Source organism: Gopherus evgoodei, chromosome 8 (assembly GCF_007399415.2).
Source record: "Gopherus evgoodei ecotype Sinaloan lineage chromosome 8, rGopEvg1_v1.p, whole genome shotgun sequence".
Classification (NCBI taxonomy): Eukaryota; Metazoa; Chordata; order Testudines; family Testudinidae; genus Gopherus; species Gopherus evgoodei.
The window spans coordinates 101605512-101632096 of NC_044329.1; the positions used below are offsets into that span (position 1 = coordinate 101605512).

The following is a 26585-nucleotide window of genomic DNA, read 5'->3' on the forward strand; positions in this document are numbered from 1 at the left end:
TTAGGTACTCAGCTGAGTGCCTGTGGAACTGCATTAAATCCATTTAAAACTGATTTTCAGTCTCTCTGAAGATGGAAGCTTCTGGAACTAATATTGATGTATAGCATCAAAGGTTTTCTGTTGGCTAACTATATCAGACCTTTGCAGTCTGGTTTGTTTGATTTACCTCAGACTTCTGGGGCTACTTGGCCATGTGTGTTATATGCTGAACAAGGTGTGTTCTTATGACTATATAATGGCTGTTTACATCCACATATATGAGAACAGTGGCTGGTTTTACCGAATATGACATAAACCCCTCAGAGTTTTCACCCACTACTCCCAGTGGGGAGAGGAAAAGCCAAACGCCAGGAGAAGATACCTCCTTGTCTTCCATGGAATGAATGATCAACAGCTGACCTGTGGTAAATGCACAGTGAGCCTTACCATACACATCATGGTATCTTCGCTGAGGCTATGTGGGATTGCAGTTAGGTTGTCAGATGGTCACTTAACCTGGCTGAAATATCAAATAGATGATTTGACGCTGTGCTGTGCTGCATTAGCCTGGCAGACCTCATCAAAAGGAAAGGTGAAACCACAGTACTATCTGTGCCTAGGGCTCTGATGTTGACTCCTTACAAAGATTCAGCTGTTTGGGCTTGATGCTCTTTGGATCCATGAGGCCCTTTGAAACCAAAAATTAGATGATGTAGTTGAAGAATTATTATGCTTCTGTTTCTTTGAGTACTTAAATCTGGATAGTAAGATATTCATACACCTCGAGAAAAAAATGCAAAATGTTCATTATTAATATTAATGAAATAGGAAATAAATGGATCAGGCTCATTCCTCCTGGATACTTTTCTGCTCCTTTAGAATTACCTCACATTATCTTTCCTAATTCAGTCACCCAAGTTCCACTGATTGCAGTGATGCGAGGAGGGGATGGGGAATCAGGATTCTGGGTTTCTATTACCAGCTCTGCCAGTGACCTGCTGTGTAAACTTGTGCAAGTCACAAGGGCTTGATATTCAAATATGCTGGGCAACTGTAGCTCTCACTGAGGACAGTAGGAGTTGCAGGTGAAGCTCAGATGGTCTCAAGTTTGATGTTCAGAATTGAAGGCACCCTGAAAATTTGACTTAACCTCTGAGCTCTGTTTCTCCATTGATTCAAAGGGTACGTACCTTACAGGGTGGTCTGAGGCTCAGTGCTGGTAAAGCATTGAGATCCTTAAGTGAAAGGTGCTGTGCTAGAGTAAAGTATTATTATTATTGGACTTGAATACAAGACACAATGGTTTTTCCACTCTCAGATTTTGATTTTCATCTCTAAGCCCTAATATCTCTTCAGATGCCTAGTAATGTTGCCTAGATCCCTGGGGTTATATTTGCTGAAGTTATTTGCTGACTTGCTTTGCTTTTCAGTCCAGTAACCTAACTGCTGCTGTCCTTGGTTTATCAGCCCTTTTGCGGGACATTCCATGCATCCAGATCATTTATTTAATACGCCGGATGACTACCTAAGCTTGAGTTCTAAGATTGCTTCGCTCACTGACACCAAAGGCAAAGGAAAATGTAGGTCCTTTCCCCCGTTTTGGCAGGAGGCAGAAATAAAATCACTCAAAAACTGTAGCTCTCATCCTTTTTATTTCCAAATATCCCACAACATACAGGGTCGGCTGGCTTTCTTGTGTGCAGAGTTTTTGCCCAGCATCAGGACTTGTTTGCTGTTGATATCCAGACAAGGAGAAGAAAAAGAAAAAGTGATGTTTCCTAGGGAGTGAGAACTCTGGACCTGGCAGTCATGAATTACAAAGCTGGTTTTTGTGTGTATGTGTGTGCGTCTCCTCCTCTTCTTGCTCTGTTTTGTTGCCATTGCCAGGAACATTTTTTCCTGACTATGGTACCATTGACTCCTGTGATAGTTTCATAGTTGCTGTCATTAACTCAGTTGTCATTTAAATTGTTGTCATTTAAATTTGCATGCAGAGTTAGTAAGCCTTGGAGTTTACTGTGGCACCCCAAAGGTAATTTGTATTCCAATGGCTGGAGTTGTCTTGGTAACACTTAGGTGACTGGAAACCATTTGTAGAGGTGAAATTTTGTCCCAGTATTGCTCGCTAATCCTCATGCTGATTGTAACAGGCTGTACGAAGTTTGGTAGCTGCAGAACCTTTTAACTTGACCTCAAAGCCTCTAATCTTAGTGTGGTCTCGCTCATTCTGCTTTACTGGGTGTTGAAACACATACCACACTAATCCAAGCTATTTTAGAGGCTTTTGGTGTTATTAAAACCCAGTGCTACTCTTATCTAATAGATTGAGTTGAGACAGCAATCAGACACCAGACACTTGATTTCCCCACCCCAGTGAGTCAAAAGGATTTTGGAGCTTTTAAAAGTTACTTTCATGATGCTGTCCTAGTTAATTCCCAATTTTAATGGTGTAGGATACTGCTGTTCTGCTAATTCCGTTACCTAAAAGTAAAAAGTAGGATCCATGAATTCCTTTCACCTTCTGTTTGTTTGTTTCAATATCCAGAACTCTAGGCACTGTCCACACAATAACTTCTAAAATACATGCAACAATTTTCATGAGTTAACATCCATAAAAGTCCCTACCCACCCCCAAAACAAAGTTCGCTTTCTTCTGTCCTCTTAATAGCCACTAAATGCTTCCTCACCTCTAGCACCAGAGACAAGATCCTTCATCCTGCAACTTATGCCCCAGTTAACCCAGCCTCTCAGGAAAAGCATGTAGGAATACATAAGCATGTCTGTCCATCTTCCTTAAGCTTTGACAACAGGTGCAGCTATATGATCCTTTCCAAACACGAATGGGAAAATTGGTAATTGGAGTGTCCTTGAAAATGCTGGTCTTCTCCTGAAATTGATTTTTGCTTTGCTGATGCTACTTTCTGTTCCTGCAGATTATTAATGTACATGTGGCAAGAGGTCATTGAATTACAGTGTTTGCAACTGACATGGAGTCACCTGGCAATGCTCTGGAACTACTCCATACAAAGCCAGTCAGGACTTTGGGGGAGCAGGGCTCCTCTCTGTGAGCATACTGTCTCCAGGGCAATAAGCTTACACAGTTTTGACCTTCCTGGTTCTGACTTTGGAGCATTCAGCATCCCCTTCTATTTATCCCCTTGGATATTAGGAAAAACTTTTTGGATATTAGGAAAAACTTTTTCACTAGGAGGGTGATGAAGCACTGGAATGGGTTACCTAGGGAGGTGGTGGAATCTCCTTCCTTAGAGGTTTTTAAGGTCAGGCTTGACAAAGCCCTGGCTGGGATGATTTAGTTGGGAATTGGTCCTGCTTTGAGCAGGGAGTTGGACTAGATGATCTCCTGAGGTCCCTTCCAACCCTGATATTCTATGATTCTCACAGTGTGTACTTCCCACAGCGAGTCCGCACAGGTGGGGCTCCTGGGGAAGCCCGTGGGCTCTGCACCCCAATTCCACAGTCAGACATGACTCTCAGCCAGCCAGTATAGTATTTGGTGCTGGCAAAGATTTAAAGAGGGTTGGTTTGTGTTTTATACAGGGTCAGCACTTGAGTCCCAGTCACTGGAACTCAGGTCCATTTTATGGTAAGAAAGAAAATTGTTCTTTCTAAAGAATATTGCGTGTTGTCTGTCGAACTGTAGAAATCCTACTTTTAGGTTGTTTCCTCTAACACTTGTCCATAAAGTCATTACTTAGACCAGGGCTGACTAGGACCTTTCAGTCTAAAGAATGAACTATTTGATTTCCAGTTCAACATGCATCCAGCAAATTTGGTGAAATCCTGTAGGAGCAAAATGCATGTTTCGGTTGCCTCTGTCATGAACCTGTACCTTAAAGAAGTGGTTATAACAATCTTCTGTGGCTGTGATAAAGGAAGTTACAAGCTATTTTGAAGTATAATACAGTTTTGCCCTTCTGTTTTCTCTGTAGCTTTTGGCAAGAGCCCATTACTCACACAGCCCAAATGCTTCTGTATATGATGATTTAGGAAACTCTTAACAAGCTAGTTAAAAATCTCAATCTGCTATTAGTGCCATGTGTTCCTCTGATAGAGCCTGACCTACATTTTGAGAGAATTGCTCTGTTTTTGGCTTGGAGTGAACAGGATGACTTTGCATAGACGTTATCACCAACACAACTCCTCTTTGTAAGCGTCTTTGCTTTGGTCATGAAGAAAATCAAACCGTCTACAAAAACTTAATGTGCATTTCAAAGACAGCTTTGGAGTGACATTTTTAACTAGAGTTTTTTGATTGGAGATAAGGGTTAACTAAACCCTGAAACTTCTGAGGATGAGAGATGTTTCAAAATTCAGTTTTGAATTTTGTGGACCTATCTCTAGTATCAATTTGGAAATTAAAAAATAAATGATGTGTCAGTGTAGTTCTTCAATAGAGCAGGTGCTGGTACAGCATCACCAAGGAGGACAAGCACCAAATGATCAACACCCGGGAAAGGGAAGTGTCATTAATAGAAGTCATCCTGGAGTCATTTTCATGGGCACTAACATCTTCAGTCCTCTTATGAGAACAGCTGTGGCAATAGACTTCATGTGGAGAACTGCAATCTTTTATTAAAGTTAGCTGTGCAGCTGGTCTTATGGTGAGGATACCTGTTACAGTGTGTTATAACTTGCAGTCGTGCACTGACATGTACTTCTAATTGATCATGTTACTCACATGGTGGTGGCATTTGAATGAGAAACTGAATAGGGTCTGGTCCTTAGCTGGTGTAAATTGGAGTTATCCAGTTCATTTTGAACCCAGCTATACTTTTGGTGATCACAACATCCCATGGCAATGACATTGTGTTACCCTAAAAAGGAAAATACATCTTAGGCTTTGGAAGTTGCTCATAATTACAAGGATTCCATGGCTGGAGGAGACTCTCTTTTATGGAAACTGCATTTAGTGATGAAATAAAGGTTTTAGCTAGGGATGGTCAGTGACCCTTTGACAAGGAATGCAAGAAAAGTACAAAGAAAAACAACAATTGTAGCCATAGGGAGGTTCGTACATATTGGTGTTGGGTTTATTGTACTCTTATCTTCAGTACATTATGATGAGGGACATGTTAAGTGATAAGAAGTGCAAGGTTCTGAAATAACTTTGTCCTCCTTATCTACTCCCCAACGCTTCCCTCCTCTCCCCATAAATCCCATAAGAGAAGCTATTTAAATCCTAGGCACCTTTAGAAATAAGTTCAAAGGACTCAAGCAGACTTTGTTATGCTTGTCAGTCATATCTTCTAATCTGTGGTTTTAAAATACTTTCTTTCTACTATGTCAAAGGAATTACTGATGAGTGAGAGTGCTTAATATGGAGTAAAGTTTTTTTTCCTCTCACCGTGAGGAAGATCTTTCTGAGTTGATGCAACGTTGGAGGAGGGGCCACAACTCTTATTCAATATATTGAACACATAATTCCTCCTTTTGATTTTTTTTTTTTGGGCTTCTGAAGATTCCATGGTTGGATGTCCTTTTGCCATGAATGATCCATATATGTCATTCTGTAACACTTCTCTCCAAAGAGGGGTTGATTTATCTAAGCCGGGTCCAGAGGAAAGTGTATTCAGCAACATCTACCTAAATTAAGGAGGCGTGCGTTTATGTTGGAAGGCACCAGGCAAATTGGTTTCTCTTTGTCTTGTGTTTCTGCATTACTCTGTCACTATTCCTCCAAGTCCTGCAATAGAAACACCATTCCTTTGTTGCTTCTTGTTTCATTTCCATGGCAGCAGATTAAGTCATTACATGCAGAGGTTGATTATATAATGGTATTGTGCGAACAACTGCGGGGAAGAAAACTATAGAATTTCCAGGACTGGGGTGGAAGAACAAGAATGTGGATTGTAGCTAGGATCAACTTTATGTAATTGCATAAATTCCATAAACTGCATCCCCATGGTTTCAGCTCTGTCAAAGCTTTAAATAATGCATTTTAATTAATGGGTTGCTGGGAGTGCTAATGAAAATCAGATTGGGTCAGGTACTGCAAATCTCCCCAACTTTAGTACTTGGCGCTTATATGTGGTTTGATTAAATGTTTGTTGCTCCTTTACCCTAATTGTGTCAGTAATAAGGCTAAGTCCTCTCACAATACTCAGACATGTATTGAAATCAACAGGGCTAACTGGGTGAGTAGAACAAGCCAAATACAATAGACAATAAAATTCTGCAATCCAAATAATCCTGTTTTATACAGGAGAGAGAGATCGTAGGCAGTGGTGTTCTCTCAAAGAATCATAAACTACTGGAAATCTTTGTTTATTATTTTGCTTGTGGTTCCTTTTATTGTGGTTTTACATTTTCTTTGTATCAACTCCTATTTGCAGTGGACATGAATTCTTCACTTCCTGTCCTGTTCTGGTTTATAGTGCTGTTGAACTGCAGCATGCTGCATGTTAGAAGCATTTTATTGCTGGGAGAAGTGATTCCTCTATGTAAATTTGTAAAGTATTTTGGAATGAAACATGCTGTTGATATTATTATTAGCAATTGTAACATATAATAACTACCCTAGTTTTGTATCTCTGAAAATAAATGGATTGTATTAGTTAGGGATATTGCAGAGATAAGCTACAGTCTATAGTGATTTCTGCTACTGCTTCCCTTCAGTTTGATATCAGTTCACAGGAATTCTGGAGCAAGTTAAAGTGTATCCAGTAATAATTTTGACACTGGTTCCACAACCTGCTTCTACAATATTCACAAATATTCAGTTAGTCATGAAAGTTACGTAGTACAATGTGCTTTCTTCAGTTAGTCCCATGCATCACAAAAGGCAAAGTCTTTGTGGTTTTCTCTGGCCCTTCAGATCATGAGATCATCTTATGGGCCTTTGTAAGGCTTGTGGATTTTCCCAAGAGTCAGTGAAGTGCGGTAGATACTGCTTCTTTCTGCTTCAATGATTATAGAGCTAAAGATAAGTGAACTTGGTACTTGTTCCAAATTTTTTTTTCAAAGTCTAAAACATTATTGAATGTATAGTGATTCCTATGTTGTGCCTAGTCATTCCATAGCTATAGTATGTTAGTCATTAGTATTACGGCATATAAAATATTTTAGCAGGTGATCAGTGGAGGTAGCTCTGTTTGGCTTAAAGATCTGCTACACTTTTAGACTGATCACATTATTTAATGTAATATAAACACATGAAAGCCCAGCAAACCAGTGATTCTAGGCAGAGTGTTAGTAGACATTTGCTTGGCATTATTCCTCTGTAACAGATTTGGATCAGAGGATGAGCCTGCTGTTCAGTCTGCAACTGATGCTGGCTTCTGAGAGATATTTTTAGATGTTTGTGTGTGTGATTCAGCCAGCTTCCCAGTGCCCAGGTTCAACAGAACTGTCTTGTCCTTTGTGGAGCAGTTAAGACTGAGCTGGAGACTGAATAAGACTTTTATGTCATCTTTTAGGCGTTGCCTATTCTGTTCTATTAGGATTACTCATTGTGATATCTCAGTGCCTGCCAGTAAAGTATTAGAGGTTCTGTGGCCTACATTGTACAGGAGGTCAGACTAGATGATCATGATGGTCCCTTCTGACCTTAAAGTTGATGAGTCTATGAGATGACGTAACTAGTACATACCATGTGTAGCTCTTTCCTTCCTTAACAGGTTGGTTATTGCTTTTCAATTTCCTTTCTGTTTGGTCACTTTTTGACATCCAGGGAAGTAAAGAATGCAGGATGATGAATGTAGGGTCCCAGGAGGACAGACCATTTTTTAAATAATCCCAACAAAACAAAACTCCAAAAAGAGCCCTAATTTGGCTAAAACCAAACAAGAGAAACTGGAAATGCTACTTAAACTTTTTTGGAAAATCCTAAATGATTCCCCGATTTCTTCCATATTTGAACATACCTTATCATGCTTCTGAGAGACTTGACAAGTGTTGTGAATTTTGAGTGCTGTATTTTCTTCCATCAGGGCAAGTGAATCTAAGTTGTTAATGTTTTAACTCTTAAAATACTTTTTGTTGATGGGCAGGGGGAGGAAGGTACAAACAATATGATTCAATTTTAATCAGTTGGATAGTGTTTTAAAGTCTCATACAATGCAATGAAAATTCCAATAAAGAAAAAACACTACAGGACAACGCAGTAGTAATGAGTGTTTTGTTATTTCCCATGCGTTCAGCTGCAAAGCAGAGTCATCAAAGTATATTACTACACATCTCACTCCTTGGTCAGGAGCCTAGACTAGCGTCACATTTCCCAAATGGCCACTAACAGGGAATTTGCTCACAAAGCCAATAATAGTATCTTAATTACTCCGGACTCTTCTGCTGTCCCCTCTGCTCAGCACTTACAAACAGCAAAGATCATTTTCTGCTGAAAGAATTCAGTCTTTCTATGTATATTGTAAATCATGGATCCCGATGTCAGGGGTCTGAGTGGGGAATTTTTCCTCATCTCATCATGGTATTGTTGTGAATTATGAGATTTATATTAATTTCCTGCTTGGTTTTCAATTTCATATTTAATTTGTGATTTTTGTATTATGAGTCTGGTTTTTTTTTAATTATCACAAGCAATTTGGCATCTAATTTGTGTGTTCCTTACCCCATTTATGTATGCTAAATTTGCACATGCAAACGTCAAGTTCCATATGGAAGTTACCATTTGCCCATGCATTCATGGTAACTGTGCATGCAAACTGAACACACTCAAGTTTGAAAAACAGGCTGTATATGCCTCATTTTAAATTATGTTTATATTGGTTATCAAGTCAATCCTTGTGATAAAACTGTAGTTGAGTTGTAAGTGAAAGGACCTACTCTCAGATTTTTGCTTGAGCCTAGAAAATATTGGGGAACTTGAAGATGGATAGTAAATATACTAGTCCAGATCCTCATCTGTTGTAAATTGGCACAGCTCCATTGATGTGTGTGTCTGTTGTGGGAGCTGACCTGCACTGTGAGAAGTATATTGGTTTTAGTTTCCAGGGACTTGAATTATTATTTTTCAGTGGGGACTTCAAAGCTCATGGGTTTACTGACTCCCACCCAAGCTTCAGTTTGAGAAAACTCAAAATGAAGTTCAGCTGAAATTGCCTCATTTTGCTATGGTTTGAACAAACCCTTCCCCATAACCAGTAAGGAGATTAGGAGCTCACTTGAAACTGTCTTAAATTTGATTGAAGCTCTGTCATGGTTTGTTTGAAAGATTTATGAATCATTACTCAACCAGGGCCAAGTCTAGGTTTGTAATAAAACCCCAAAATGGGATGAAACTGATGGAATTTTTTTATGGAAGCATTCACACAGCTCAAGTGACCATTAGCTGGTTAGGCAGAAGTTGATAATCTAGAGATTTATGCAGTGCTTTTAGAAAAAAACACCTTGAATAGCACTGGGAAAAGGAATGTTACAGTGAGCCTATAAGCTTAAGATGGTTTGAAAGTCTGAAGAAGGTTAGAAGCCAGATCAGAACACATCAGATGGGTGGTGTTAGGGACTTTACTAGGGGTTAAAAGGTTTCATTACTAGATGACCACTTGTTATTAAAATGGGTTTGATGGCATGGAAGTTCAGGTATAGCAGGATAAGAAGGGTGTATTTTGTTAATAGATTGAGTTATTGCCTTTAATTTTATGTCATGTGTGATTAAATTCGTGCACTGAAAAGTTGTCCTAACACTGAATTGATGCAACGCAAGGATGCTGCTGTGACACAACATCATCGCATTGGATCAGTGCTGTAACATTATGATGCAACAGCATGATCCGATTAAGTTACATAGGCATTTAGCTATTTTGGGACTGTCCCACCAGCGAGGCTTACAGGACTTGGCACCACCCTACTGAAATAAGAATGATCCTATAACAATCATAACAGATGGCAACCCTAAAAATGACTTCTTAGCTTTATTCTTTCTCTGTATATGTATCATTCAACAAAAGGAACTGTATTTCCATATGGCCTTTCTCTAGTCCCCCTTCAGTCCAAGCCCTGAAAATAGTAGGACAAATTTTGCCTTCAGTTGCAGCTGTGCAGTCACTGATTTTGCTGATATCCATCAGAGAAGGTGCACCCATGTCTATGGATGGGAGCTGACATTGTTCTATGGACTTATTTGAACTCTTTGTAATTTCCTAAAGCAATATTTTCCTAATGTTTTTTTAAAAAGTCTAAACATTATTGAATGTATTGTAATTCCTATGTTGTGCCTAGTCATTCCATAGCTATAGTATATTTGTTCTGGGGAAGCCTGACTTCCTACATCAAGGGGTTAATTGTTTCCCCTATATATACAGTATGATGGTCATTAAGAACCGCTAGGTCAGTAGAAGTTTAGCCACAAGGGTTTTAGGGCAGCATCAGCTGTAGCTAGAGTGAGTCTGATGATTGTGATTGTTCCAAAATAGAGGATCCTTTGAAGCGTTTAAGTTTTCTCATGTTATGTTCTTGTTTCTGTCAGGGAGCATTACATAGCTCTATCTGTGACCGTGCTGTCAAGTGGGAGCACTGAATGCCTCGGTGAGCTATGTAAGTCTGACTTTAAACTGATTGTAAAACTTATGTGAATAAAACCTAGCATAAAGACATCCACGTCCAATTTGGCAAATAGGCCATTGGAGCCAAAAATATTCATTGACTTTAGTGGCATTTACCAAGGATGAATGTGGTCCCTGGTATACAGACCTCAGAAACAGCAGAAGAGACTGATGTCAAGAGCTTAAGGGTAATTTTCAAAAGCTTTTTACTGTGAAATAATTTGTATATAGTTCTCCCCAAAGATCATGAGTCTTGTAACAGCATTTTTACTGTGTTAAAAAACAAACCAGGGAAACAGAGCTGCAGTTGTGTCAGCAAAGATCCCAGGCATTTGTTTCACTAGAGTCACCATTGTAAATGTGAGAGGATTTGCAGTGATGACTTCAGTGAAACAAATGCCTGGGAACAAAATGATTAGTGAGAATGAATCAAGTAATTCAAAGAGGTGACACACTGCAACAGCATCAAGTTACAGAAACATGTTTCGCTTCTGATGGCAAAACCGACAGCTGTGTTTTCTGTAGAGAGAGCATTTGGTCTAGTGGTCAGGTCACTGAGCTGGGATTTGGGAGATATGAGGCGCAATACTTGACTGTACCACAGATTTCCCAAGTGACTTTAAGCAAATAACTTACTGTCTCTGCATATAAATTCCTGTCTGTAAAATGGGGTAAATAATGTTTCCTTTCTCCCACCTGTTGTCTCTCTTGTCCCTTTGGACTGTAGACTGTTTGGGGCTGGAAAAGTCTTTCAAGGTGTGTTTTTTACAGTGCCTAGCACAATGGGCCACAATCTTAGTTGGAGCGTCTAGGTGCTGTAGTCATAACAATTTTTACTAACTCTAAGAGCCCATCAGTGTATTTGTCAGATGCTAGCCTTCTCTCCCAATAAGCTAGATGGGAGAAACTGCACCTTTCAAAGTGAGAGTCAACTAAGACAGTCAGAAAGTTGAGTGACAGGCACTTTCAGCTTGCCAGCTCATCACAGCAAAATGAGGATGATCAATAGCATCCCTTGAAGACAAAGTCTGGGATTTGTCAGTCCCTTCCCACCTAAAGCTGGGAATATTTTCAGGTTATTGTTTTTAGGAGGGAGTATGATAAAAAATATCCAACCCACGCATTAACCACTGATTCTGTGTGCTGTGCAGTTTTATGCAACCCCACAAATGGTAGCATAATTACCTCCCTTGAAAAGTGGCCACAGAATCCCTTTTTGTGAGCCTTAAATTGTCAGTGGGGGCTGGTTGGGAGGGGGTCTGGAGTATCCATGAAGCCCCAAGAAAATGCAGACAGCAGGGGAAGGCTTGTTGAGGAGATACTGGCCTGGTGGAAGTTTTCTAGAGCAGAGCCTCTTATGGAGCATAGAGGCTCAGCAGGACAGGCACTGTTACATCTGTAAAAATCCTTAGATACGCAAGACAGGATCCCTCTGTTATGCTCCAGAGAGTAGCGGCAGGGCAGTCTGAACTAAACGTAAACGTATACATCTGGGAACAAAAATTGCAGGCCAGACTTACAAGATAGGGGATTCTATTCTAGGAGGCAGTGACTCCGAAAAAGATTCGGGGCTCATGGTGGCTAGTCAACTGAACATGAGCTCTTGGTATGATGCTGAGGCCAAAAAAGCTAATACGATCCTGTTATGCATACACCGGCGAATCTCTAGTAGGAGTAGAGCAGTTATTTTACCTCTGTATTTAGCACTGATGTGACTGCTGCTGGAATACTGTGTCCAGTTCTGGTGCCCACAATTTGAGAAGAATGTTGATAAATTGGAAAGGGTTCAGAGAAGAAGCCATGAGGATGATTACAGGATTATAAAACATACCTTTTAATGATAGACTCAAGGAATGCAATCTATTTAGTGTAACAAAGAGAAGGTTAAGGGATGACTTGATTAGTTTATGAGTACTTACATGGGGAACAAATATTTAATTATGGGCTCTTTGGTCTAGCAGAGATAGGTATAACATGATCCAATAGCTGGAAGCTGAAGCTAGACAAATTCAGACTGGAAAAAGGCATAAATTTTAAATAGTGAGGTAATTAGGCATTAGAACAATTTACAGACAGTCATGGTGGATGGATTCTCCATCACTGACAATTTTTAAATGAAGAGTGGATGTTTTTCTAAAAGATCTGCTTTCCGAATTATTTTGAGGAAATTCTATATCCTTGTTATCCAGGAAGTCAGACTAGATGATCACAGTGGTTCCCTCGTGGCATTAGTATCTATGAATCTATAAAAGAATTTTAAATAAGGGCTTTAAATGATTTTCATTTAAAATGCACAGTATTGGATACCTTTAATACTAAGATAAATCTCCTGTGACATCTCTTTTCTCCTTTAAATATATTTGATCAGCAAGGCTAATTTAAACTCAGCAGCTACACTTTTATTTTTGGTTGATGTAATAGGGGCTTCAAGGAGTCCTGAAACCTTCTTCAGTCATACTTCTGCTAATCTGGCATTGTTTTATGTGACTAGTTCAGGGAGTCCATGGGAGAGGTTGCTTTTAAAATATCTTTCATGTGAGGTATCAAAGGACATGTGATTTCTGTTGGATTTCCAGCTACGTGAGATTATTTGATTAATCTCACCTTTATAAGTGCACCTGCCTGCTGAGATAGAGTAACAAAACTCTGCCAAATTCAGAGCACTAGTTTAAATATTCCCTTTCATCACTTCAAGGGGTCTTTGGCTGTCTGAAAATTGAAAGAGCTCCACAGTGGATGTCCACTGGGATTTCCTGACATTTCAACTTTATGCTTTTATCTGGTGCCATTTTGTAGCTAGCAACACAATGAGTCTGTCTCTGTGGGATTTCCTGTGGCCTGCAGAGGTTTGAAGTGCTGCTCACAGCCAACCCCATTGTCAGTGCAAGCGCAGACATGCGTCACGCAGGGGCTAGAACTCCCAGCAAGCAGGATGTTTTATGTGAAACCAAGGGCAGTTATGCTTGAGTCAAGATGCAACCTGGTATGTTGGGACCTGTAGGGTCTACCTGCCACAACTGATCTACCTGCCACACGTCTGTAATAAAGATAAGGTTTGCTGCAATATACTCGATGTTGTGGCTTCTCCTTTACAAAATCAATACTACGGTATTCTACAATAGTACTTCATAATACTCCAGTAACAGTATTCTAATGTGTCGACTGAGATTTTCAAAAGACTTTAAGGGAGTTAAACACACTTTGAATTTCAGTAGGAATTGAGCATGTTTTTTTAAATTTAATTTGGGGAGATAATTATTTAGGAGGTTGTCTAAAATACTGTGACGACTGTTCCATATGTAATCAGAAGTCAGGAACTGTTATAAACTCAAACCCTCTGTTAACTCTTAAGTAGTGCATATTCCAGAGATGATAGAAAGTCTCCCAAAAGTTGTATGAGGATCCCAGCACTTATTCATCAGGGATATTTAGCTCGTGAGTACTGACTTAGCTGAGTTTCTTAAATGTTGCAAAGTAAACTGGGATAAAATGATGTAGTCAGGTTATGGGGATGGCTAGCCACTGGTCAGTTGCAATTAACGCTTCCATTCATCTAGTCATAGTCTCAAAAGTGAAAAACAATTATTTTATCTGGTAAGCTGTTGAGTTCTTCTGTGGTGCCACTCTTTTGGTCTCTATTTTTCAGATGGAGTCTTAGTCAGTTTTTCTGATACGCAATGATCCAAGTTTTCATTGTGTTTTCCAGCATGAAATGCAACCCTGTTTTATGATTTTCATTACTTTCGGATGGGGGAGGTGGGCTAGCAGCTTTTCCCATACCAAGTCATTCTGGGTTATAACCTTTTACTGCTATAGAAAGATCAAATCAAAACTTTTTAATAGCATCACCTTTTTATTTTATTTTAGTAGCTCAGCTGAAACCAATACCTATGAAGAGCCAAATTCTGCTCTTATTTACAAATGGTTACACCTTTGAACTTTAAGGATCTGATTCTGTATCATTGAAATAGAAATTCTAACATTGAAATTGTACAATTGAAATCAGTGGGAGCTTTGCTATTAATTCAGTTGGAGCAGGAGCAGAGTCTGCATGAGAGCAGTATTTGACACATTATAAAGGAAAAACAAGAATATTCTTGAATGTTACTGTATCTGAATTTCTGAAATATACAAATCCAGGAGTCCAGACAAAAGAAGTTAATTCAAAGGTTACATGTTTATTGACTCTGCTATTGTCACATCAAATTATATGCACTTCACAAGTCCAAGAAAAGATTTTTCTAACTATTGTCCCTACAAAGACAATTTGGGATCTGAAAAATTAAATGGTGCTCTTTCTACCTTTATACATCATCACCAGTAATAAACATTCTCTAACTGAAATTTTACCAACAGTATTGTTGATTATGTTCATGGCAGAAAAGAAACCAGCTGTTGCTCTCTTTTGGTTGCATTGGTACAGTAGTGCTGACAATAACAAACTATGAAAATACTGTGATGTAATGCATAGTTTTGTAGTCTGCAAATATGCAAAATAGTAATAAGCAAGTGGTATATATCAGGAAATAAAACACAAGGGGCTTGGTTGTGTTGCAAAACAGTTGCTCAGGGATGTTTTTGTCCCACAAAGCCTTTATCCGTAGCTTCACATTAGCTGCTCCTAGCTACACTCAGCTGAGTTTCTCTTGCTTTGCTTAATTTCTCTGAGTGAATGGACCCTGAAATTTTGCACTTTTCAGTTATCACAATGCTAAGACTTGGTTTAGAATTAGGAAGTTTGGGGCCAGAATTTCACTCTTTCAAATTAGTTCAATGACTTGAACTGGGCAATGATTTGACTCGCATCATCTTTTTGTGAGTTTAGTATGAAAATCACCGATTAGATCATAGTTCATCTCCCTGCCAGTCTAATTCTAAATATCCCAAATGATGGCTTTGCCAACAGTTCTGTTAAGAGACTATTTCACAGCCTAACACGTTGTCAAGCAAATTTTTTTCCCTAATAATCAGCCTAAGCTTTCTCTGTTTTAATGTCAGCCTGTTACTCCTAATTATTTTCCGTATTACCACTCTAAATAATTCCACTTTGTCCTTGAAGTTGACATCCTATTTCTAAACTATCAAGTCTCCTTATACCTATTTCTTATCCAGGCTATATTTATGCATTGTTTCTTAATCTCCTCCAAGTAGAGAAGGGTCATTACCAAGAATGGGGTAAATTAAGGGACATGTAGGGATATGTTGGAAAGTAATACAAGGGGAGTTGGTTATCCAAATTAGTGATGTGCATTATTGCAAATACACAGACTTAGTTTAGAATGAGGACTCTGCAGTCCGGCCTCCTGCTCTGGGACAAATTCTGTAGTCTTTATTCTGCAATCTAGGTAAGGAACCTACATTTTTTGCTTTAAAACTTTGTTCTCCATCAGACATTCTTCAAAGGAAACAAAAAGAAACAAAAACTACTCCTTTAAACTGAGTCTCGCATTGGAAAAGTGAACTAGTGATTATCCCCCTTGTGTTCTGAGTCACTGTGACAGCTTCACTGGTATTATTTTCTACACTATAGTTCATGCCATAACTATATGTCCAGAAGCAGAGAAAGGTAAAGAACATACTAAAGGCAAATCAAGCACGAGTCAAAAGAATTCTAGTCTCTCTTGTATCATCCACTGTATATGTCTAAGGGAGAGAGCATACGTCATAGCATTGGATTCAATAGCCTTCTCCTTTTCAGTTCCATCTGTAAAATTACATCATGCAAGATGGAGGAGGGGAATTGTGACATGGCTTTTCAGCTACTGTTATTTCTTCTTCTTCTTCAAGTAGCATCTCTATGTGTGCTCCTTGATTGGAAATTAGAACATAAGAACATAAGAACGGCCATACCGGGTCAGACCAAAGGTCCATCTAGCCCAGTATCTGTCTACTAACAGTGGCCAATGCCAGGTGCCCCAGAGGGAGTGAAGCTAACAGGCAATGATCAAGTGATCTCTCTCCTGCCATCCATCTCCATCCTCTGATGAACAGAGGCTTGGGACACCATTCTTTACCCTTCCTGGCTAATAGCCATTTATGGACTTCGCCACCATGAATTTATCTAGTTCCCTTTTAAACATTGTTATAGTCCCAGCCTTCACAACCTCCTCAGGTAAGGAGTTCCATGAGTTGACTGTGCGCTGTGTGAAGAAGAACTTCCTTTTATTTATTTTAAACCTGCTACCTATTAATTTCATTTGGTGACCCCTAGTTCTTGTATTATGGGAATAAGTAAATAGCTTTTCCTTATCCACTTTCTCCACATTACTCATGATTTTATATACCTCTATCATATCCCCCCTTAGTCTCCTCTTTTCCAAGCTGAAGAGGCCTAGCCTCTTTAATCTTTCCACATATGGGACCCTCTTCAAACCCCTAATCATTTTAGTTGCCCTTTTCTGAACCTTTTCTAGTGCTAGAATATCTTTTTTGAGGTGAGGAGACCACATCTGTACACAGTATTCGAGATGTGGGCATACCATGGATTTATATAAGGGCAATAATATATTCTCAGTCTTATTCTCTATCCCGTTTTTAATGATTCCTAACATCCTGTTTGCTTTTATGACCGCCTCTGCGCACTGCGTGGACATCTTCAGAGAACTATCCACGATGACGCCAAGATCTTTTTCCTGACTTGTAGCTAAATTAGCCCCCATCATATTGTGTGTATAGTTGAGGTTATTTTTTCCAGTGTGCATTACTTTACATTTATCCACATTAAATTTCATTTGCCATTTTGTTGCCCAATCACTTAGTTTTGTGAGATCTTTTTGAAGTTCTTCACAATCTGCTTTGGTCTTAACTATCTTGAGTAGTTTAGTATCATCTGCAAACTTTGCCACTTCACTGTTTACCCCTTTCTCCAGATCATTTATGAATAAATTGAATAGAATTGGTCCTAGGACTGACCCTTGGGGAACACCACTAGTTACCCCTCTCCATTCTGAGAATTTACCATTAATTCCTACCCTTTGTTCCCTGTCTTTTAACTAGTTCTCAGTCCATGAAAGGACCTTCCCTTTTATCCCATGACAGCTTAATTTACGTAAGAGCCTTTGGTGAGGGACCTTGTCAAAGGCTTTCTGGAAATCTAAGTACACTATGTCCACTGGATCCCCCTTGTCCACATGTTTGTTGACCCCTTCAAAGAACTCTAATAGATTAGTAAGACACGATTTCCCTTTACAGAAACCATGTTGACTATTGCTCAACAGTTTGTTTTTCTATGTGTCTGACAATTTTATTCTTAACTATTGTTTCGACTAATTTGTCCGGTACCGACGTTAGACTTACTTAGAGATTGTCAGTTGGCAGTGTTCGTTCAGCCTGTGGATATATCCTGCGGCTCCTTGTGCTGTATGCCAAGGCTTTGTAGGGTGCATGGGTGTTATGCTCATACAAAGCACAAAGGATCTTTATAGAGGAAGGTAAATACACAGCATTTAATGAGAATACAACAGTTAGCATATGCTTTTTAGTCACACACACACACACACACACACACACACACACACACACACACACACACACACTCACTCACTCACTCACTCACTCACTCACTCTCTGTCCTGCCAGTGATGTTCATAGTTACCAGTCTGTTGTAGCTCGAGTCAATCTAATGGCCAGTTACATTGAGCACAAGTGTGGAGCTGGGCTCTTGTCGGTTGTGATCTGATGCTCGTGGAGTGTGGCAAGACGAACCCAAAATCCCATGGCCAAGCACCCTGTTTTTATAGGTTATTTTCTCTGTTGAAGTCTATGATTTTGCTGTGTCAGTTTGTGATCAGTTACTTTGAATTGGTGTAAACATTCCAATACACCTCCAAGAGGGTCATCCTGTCCTTTGTTTCGATTTAATCAATTGTCTTTAGGGGTACCAGCCTCCAACCTCAGGGTCGTCAATCTGCTCTTCATTATGGATGCACGTTGATGATTCTTTGATGTCCTTTAAGTTTCTTTACTTCTTCTTCCTTGACTCTGGCTATAACAATGGCCTTCACACCTTATCTTTTCCTGATGCATACATTCCTCATTCACACAAACAGATTGAGAATACAAACAGTAGTATTTTATATTGAGCGAAAAGGTATTGCAAATTAAACCTTGCCTTCAATGTTTCTCTAATCTACTTAACATAGACACAATAGAGCAGGCCTGCACAATTGGTAAAGCGGGGAGGGCCATATTACTCCCAAGAAAACTGCTGAGGGCCAACCCCCACCGTCCCTGCCGACCCTCCCCCCCAGCGCAGCCCAGCCCCCCTAAAATACTCCCCCCCCAGCGCCACCCAGCCCCCCCCGAAATACTCTCCCACCCCAGCATCGCCCGCCTCGTGGAAACAAACTCTCCTTCCCCAGTGCTGCCCCACCAAAACAGCTGTATTGAACCTTGGTAATATGTTACAGCGGGCCCCTAAGGTAGTATAATTAAGGTAAAAGAAAAATGTCTTTTTGCTAGAAGTAGAATAAGATCTTCCCCCAACTTTGTAATCAATTGCCCTGTTGAATGAATGAGGTATGAATGAGGAAGGCGTGGAAGGCAGCACCTCCATACAGCTGCAACCCTTGGAGAGGGGATGGGAGCCAGACCAGATCAGTAGAACAGGTCAGCCACTGACTCCTCGCTCACCTCCTCAGCCCCCCACCTCACCCAGCTCACCTACTAAGCCCCTGCCACTGCCTGCCCGCTCGCCTCCTCAGCTCCCCCTCCCCTGCCGCTGGCTCACCTTCCCCCTCTGCCACTGCCCGCCCGCTTGCCTCCTCAGCCCCTCACCCCCCCAGCTTGCCTCCTCACCCCCCACCACTGCCCACCTACCTCTTCAGCCCCCCTCCCTCACCCGCCGCTTGCCTACTCACCCCCCACTGGCCGCACAGTGACCCCTCATTCTTGTGCTAGTAGGAGGAGTAAATAACACTTCCTTATTAACTTTCTCCACACCAGTCATGAATTTATAGACCTCTGTTATATCCCCCCTTAGTTGTCTTTTCCAAGATGAAAAGTCCCAATCTTAATAATCTCTCCTCATATGGAAGCTGTTCCATATCCCTAATTATTTTTGTTGCCCTTTTCTGAACCATTAGCAATTCCAATATATCTTTTTTGGGTTGGGGCAGCCACATCTGCACACAGTATTCAAGATATGGGTATATCATGGAATTTTCTGTCTTTTTTTCTATCCCTTTCTTAATTATTCCCAACGTTCTGTTCATTTTTTTGACTGCCACTGCACATTGAGGGAATGTTTTCAGAGAACTATCCACAATGACTCCAAGATCACTTTCTTGAGTGGTAATAGCTTATTTAGACCCCACCATTTTATATGTATAGTTGCGATTATGTTTTCCAACGTGCATTACTTTGCATTTATCAACACTGAATTTCATCTTCCGTTTTGTAGCCCCATCACCCAGTTTTGTGAGATCCCTTTGTAACTCTTCGCAGTCTGCTTTGAACTTAAAGCCTAAGTACCATCTACATGTAAGGAGAGTAAGCACAGACACTTGAGACTGGCACCACTGAGTTCAGCCGAGCCCTTGGTACCCAAGTTTGTGGTACTCTGGGCACTGAGCAAGGAAAGGTGCCACATGCCATCAGCGTCTACTTCAGTACGCCCACCATTGGTGCTACCATTGGCTTTGGCTACTGCATCAGTATATATCCCCTAGTCAGTACTACAGGAGTTCCAGTATACTAAGGACCTCTCAATAACAGATGAACTGGAGGCTTTGCTCCTCATGGGTACAGAGTGTCTCTCACTATCAACATCCCAATTTCTAGATTTCTGCCCTCTGGTATTGCAGGACTCTTCACCGTTTTCTGTGGGTGGTCCTTCATTGGATGAAATGGAGACTTGCAGTCAGTCTCCTCTATTTCTCTTCAGGGTTCTCCCACATATCCCATCAGGAACACATTCTCTCAAAGTAATAGGGAAGATTGGGCTCGTTAACATGGGTGGTGGAACCAGCTCTGCACACTACCCCTATTTCCATATGCTCTGCCCCCCGCCCCCCAATGGCCATACTGGGAACTCTGGGCTGCCTGTTGAATCCTTATCTCTGGATGAGGTGGTTATGTTCTGCCACCATCCATGGCCAATGATTTTTGGCGATTTCAATACCGCACAAAGAGGGTTGCGGATGCTTTTCAGATTCCTCCTGAAAAGGTTATGGATTCACAGCACAAATTGTTGGATACCTTGCAGTCAGCAACACCCTCCAAGGTGGAATTACCCTTCAGAGAGGTGCTCCTATGTCCAGTTAAGATGGTGTTGCAGACACCTGCCATTATTTTGGCCATGCATAAATGGGTGAATAAGAAGTATTATTTTTCCCCTTAAGCATTCTGACATTTTGTTCTCCATCCTCCACCCAACTCTCTGGTTGTGGATGTGGTAAATGTGCGGGGTAGGCAGCACTTCTCTAAGTCTACCCCGTATGACAAATATTAGGAAAGGCTGTATTTCTTTGGGTGAAAGGCCTATTTATCAGCAACCTTGCAGTTCAGGATCAGCAAATTATCGAGCCAAAATATAATTTTACAAATTATGACAGATTCACTGCTTTTATTAAACGTCTGCCACAAAAACATAGGGAGGAATTCCAGTCCATCATCCCAGAGGGCCAGTTGGTGGCCATAACTGCTCTTCAAGCATTCTTAAATGCTGTGGACACTGCTGCCAGGTCTGTCTCCACAGAAGTGGTTATGTGCAGGGCATCATGGCTCCATCTCTCAGGGTGTCTGAGAGAAGAACAGAGGACCTCCCCTTTGACTGTAAACTGTTCTTGAAAACCGTGGATGAGTCCTTGCACACTTTAAAGGACTGTAGGGCTACTTTGCCATCCCTGGGCAAATAAGAAAAGGTTTAGTAGGTTATAGACCACCCAGAGATCAAGTACTGATCAGTTTTCTGGGTTCCAAAGATCCATCCAACCCCCCAGAAAGAGAGAAATTTCAGAGGAAGAGGTCCTCTCAACTGCTCTCCATGACCACCAACCCATCTTTGAAACAACAGTTTTGATGAGTTGGTTGAGGGTCACTTGATTACCTGTTCTGTTCATTCCCTGTCGAGCATCTGGCACTGGCCACTGTTGGAAGACAGAATACTGGGCTAGATGGATCTTTGTTCTCACCCAGTATGGCCGTACTAATGTTCTTATTTGCAGCTATGCCTATTAGCCCACCCCACCCCGCTTTGGAGACTGCCTTGCTTATTTCCAACATACCTGGAGACAGATCACTACAGATAAGTGGGTCACAGATGTCAGAACATCTGGCTATATCATCCATTTTACATCACTCCCTCCTTTCCTCATCCCTCTTCATGGACCCCTCTCACCAGCTTTTATTGAGACAAGAAGTGATCTCTCTCCTTTGATTTGGAGCAAAAGAGCAAGTTCCTCCTCTTCACAAGGTCAAGGAATTTTACTCAGATTTCCTTGAGCTAAAGCAGGATGGAAGGTGGAGACTGAACTAAGACTTTTAAACAAGCCATAAAGTCTCAAAAGTTCAGGATGGAGACTCTAGCAGCTATAATTTGTTCACTAGAGAAAGGGGATTGGTTTTCAGCTCTCAGCCTACAAGATGCCTTTTTCAATATAATGATATACCATCACACAGGAAATACCTATGCTGCACCAAAGGTCAGAATCATTTCCAATATTGAGTGCTTCCCTTTGGCCTTTTCGTGGCCCCAAGGTCGGTCCCAAAAGTCCTGGCAGTAGTGGCTGTTTACCTCCAACAAGAAGTGATCCTAGTCTTCCCATACCTCAACATCTGGCTACTCAAGGACTGATCCTATAAATCAGTGCTTTTTTCCACCCAGGTGGTCCTTGCTCTGGTTTAGGATCTGAATGTAAAAATGTCAACATTAACCCCTTTATAGAAGATACAGTTTATAGGGGCATATTTGGACTCACTGACAGCCAGAGCCTAACATCGCTTACACAGATTCGTAACCTTGTCAGGTCTGGCATGAGCAATTCAGGAGAGCCCCTGAACCACAATAAGGAGTTGTCTTCAGTTCCTGGGACACTTGGCAGCTTGCACCTTTGTGACCTATCACTCAAGGCTACAATTCTGTGCCTTCAGGGTTGGCTCAGAATGACCTAGTCTCCAGTCACACATCTTGGACAGACAGGTGACGGTTCTTCTACAAGTGAGGAACTAACTAGACTGGTGGAAGGATCAACTCAACATCTGTGCAGGTGTTCCTTTCTGTTGCCCAGTGATTTTAACAACAGACACATCACAGTTGGGATGGGAGCCCACCTCAATACCCTCATGTTGTAGGACAGATGGAGAACTCAAGAAACCAGTCTCCATATCAATCTGTCGGACTTCAGGTCTGTCAGGAACACTTCCCTTCACTTCCTGTCCATCATAGGGCCAATTCTACCAGGGTCATGACAGACAAAGTATCCTGCATGTTCTGTATCAACAAGCAAGGAGGAGCAAGATCATTGTGCCGAAGCTATGAAACTATGGAATTGGTTCATAGCTCATCAGATCCAAATTTCAGTTGTATACCTTCAAGAACGCCACATTGATGTCCTCAGCAGACACTCCTCACAAGATTATGAAATGGGAGCTAGACACCTACATTCTCCACAGTTTATTCCAAAGATGGGGTCTGACAGAGGTGAATCTCTTTGCCATCTCTAGGAACAGGAAGTGTACTCTTTTCTGCTCAAGAGGAGGTCTGGTTCACCACTCTTCTATCTTGGAAGAAAGGTCTGTTCTATGCATTTTCTCCGATGCCTCTGATACTAAGGGTGATGAACAAGATCAGATAGGAAAGAGCCAAATTATCTTTATAGAGCAGACATGGCCAAGACAATCCTGATACCCATACCTGCTTCACCTATATGCCCAATCGTCGTTCAAGCTCCCAGCCATTCCTCATCTCCTCTCACAGGATGTGGGTCATATGCTTCATCCCAGCCTAGCGGTTCTCTGCCTTGGTGTGGCTCCTTGATGGTTCATGGGGTAGAATCCTCCTGTTGTGTGAAAATATGACAGGTGTTACTGAATACTACAAAGAGATCAACTCTCACTACTTATCTGCAGAAATGGAAAAGATTTTTCCGTTGGTGGTGGTGTTTCTGCCTCCTTCCTAACTCGGTGCCACTTTCAGTCATCTTGGATTATCTGTTGAATCCAAAGAATAGGGCTTCAGTTCTGCGCAGTGGGGCTTATGCTTTCTGCCCCGGTCCCCAGCAAGTCTAACACTGGTCCTGCTCGGCAGACTCCCTGAAACCTGCTCACAGCCTCCCAGGGGCCCTGGTTGAGAACCATTGCTCTACAGGAATCCTGCTTACATACTCTGGCTTTTAGGAGGGCATTGGCCTTTTACTCAGATAGGACCAAGCAATTTAGAAAGTCACCTAAGCTCTTCATTTCCTTCCTGGGTAGATCTATGAGGTCATCAGTCTCTATTCAGAGACTATTGAGATTAATAATACATCCAGATATCCCTTGTTATGATGATGCTGTGGACATTCATCCCTCCCTCCCCCCAAAAGGGTGATAGCACATTCAACTAGAGTGCAGGAAACATCTACGGTATTACTGAAGAATGTATTGAAATAAGTAGAGCTGCTACATGGGCTTCAGTGCATATGTTTTCAAAACATTACGCCCTGATCCATGTAGTCAGAGCCAATGCAGCACTTGGTTCTGCAGTGCTGTTTTCAATTCTAGACTCTATTCCAAACTCCCTCCTCTATCTGCGGATACTAGTCAGAAGTCAATTGCAGTGGAGCACCCCTAAGAACACTGCTGAAGAAGAAGAGGTTACTCATGTTGTGTCGTAAGTGCAGTTTTTTGTGGTGCATGCCCCTGTGAGTGCTCCACTACCCACTCTCCTTCCCTTCTGCTTTGGAATGTTCCTTGAGGGATGTTTGGATGGAGAAGGAGCTGAGGACATTTCACCCACGCATCCCTATATATCCTGGTTATCCAGTACAGGGAGGCATAGGATGCATACGTGGGTCGAACGGACACTGCTAACTGAAAATCTCTGACCAAGGGCTTGAGAGGTGCATGCACATCTGAAGTGGAGCACCCATGGGGGGACACATCTCAGAGAACCACAGTTGCTGCACAAAGTGCGTAACCTCTTACTTACTTTCATTTTTCAAGAGTTATGGAAACAAATCTGCCATGTTCTATTTACAGCATAGGGAAGCAATTTTGTGTAGGTCTTATGGGAATAATTAGTTTTGCTCGGCTATTTCTGAGGGGTGCAATTAAAGCTATAAAAGGCGCCTCTACCCCCAGGGCATTCTTTAAGGGGAAAACGTGATTTAAAAAAATACAACATTGTCAGTTTGTGGTCATGGATCACATTTACAATTTTAGTATTTAAAGTACAGGATGCATTGTTCTTTTCCTGCTGATTTATCTAGGACTAGATTATTAGACCACTGGGTGGACATCTAACTGGAATGCGTTTCCCTTTGGTTATGCCAGAGGGCTGTTGCATGCAGAAAGGAAGTTTATACACAAGGAATAGATTAACACCTTCCAGCTGCCACACTGTGATTGTCAATAATATATTTCTTCTCCCTTTTATGAATCTCGATAATATATTAATTGTACTGCTTAAGAACAGTGTCAAGGGAACAAAGCAATCAGTGGCACCATCTGCTGTGAGCAGGTTTGTGTTGTTGAAGGGATTGCATATCTCTTTGTCATCTCTGTTGATGAACACTTAAACTTTCAGTTCCATGTCCCAGAGATACCCGTCTGGTCAGAATGTTGTTCTCAATGGGGGATTCGCTGTTCCATTGCAAGGTGGACAAATAATCGTGTCACTGTCTATACCACTGTGGAATAGGATAGAGACAGATGCACAGGCGCTTTCTTTCTTAGAAAGTCACATAGCATTGTGAGAAGAAACATCCCAAGCTAAGCAAAAAAATAAACTACCATGTGTGTCCAGTGTTGTACTAAAATAAAATCTGGTATTTGTTTCCTTTACAACATGCCCGACTTTCATCTAATAGGAAATATTACAAACTCCACCTAGAGATTTTCATAGAAAGTGGAGGAATGCCTAAACTTTGCCCAAGTGTGTGCCACATGGGAATCTAGCCAGAGTTATATAGAGCAGGTTAAATCTGTCCTCTCTTCGATATGGAGATGCAGCTTGCAGAGAGAGCAAATCTCAGCATGCAGTGCTTCAGCTTGATCTGAGAATCCTTTCTCTAGGATGCTGGGATGGTAGTCTCCGTTGGCTACAGATCTGTACTGAGAGCAGTGAAAGGCCACATTGTAGAACTTTGCAGGCTGCATTCAGCCTATGAGTTACATTCTGTCACCCCAGGCTTAATATATCCAGTACTGATGACTATATAGTATATGTAGTGGCCTACATTGTCCAAAATGACTTGTGCTTTTGGGTGATACAAGTTTTGGTTACCTAATTTGAGATACCTTCAAAGGCCTTTCCAGAGAACCTTCTGAAAATCAGACTCCTTTGAGATATCTCTAGTTTGGCTCCCAAAATCACTAGTTATTTTTTAAAAATCTTGGGCTATATGTCTTATTTCTACATTAATATTCACTATCTGTGATTTATGAGATGAAGGGAAATGCATATCCTATATCTGAATCCGTATCTGGCTCATGTGTATCAGAGGAATAAATGCACATGCCGTATAGAAAGCACATCTGGATAGATTACACATATGTTTGATGATCTTCACAGCAGTTCCTTGTGGGATGTCTAAGCAGGGAAGCTGCATGTTTTATGAAACAGAAGTGAATACTAGATCTAAGCCATATAAACCTAGCCAGCACCTTGCAGTGCTGTGCCCCCTTTTGTGTGTGTGTGTGTGTGAAAGAGAGAGAGAGATTAAAGGAGCTTTTTACCTCTCGGATGCCCGTTCTAAGACCTTATCTGTCAGTAGCGACTGAAAGTGACCAGAAGCCATTGAATTGCTGTTTGGTAGTCCATGTATAAAGAATTTGACAGTTTCAGTCCAGTTCCCAGTAGAGCAGCCACAAAAGCCACCACCACCAATGTCATTAACTGGCATCCTTGTTGGTAGTCTCAGAAAAGAGGCCAAGAATTGAATGGGCCGT

At 41.2% G+C, this 26585-nt stretch overlaps 1 protein-coding gene across 3 annotated transcripts in view; it reads left to right on the forward strand.

The window, feature by feature from the left end:
• LRP8 (LDL receptor related protein 8) overlaps positions 1-26585 on the forward strand; it is a 280880-nt gene that overhangs the window by 122494 nt on the left and 131801 nt on the right. The gene's annotated exons all lie outside the window — the stretch shown is intronic.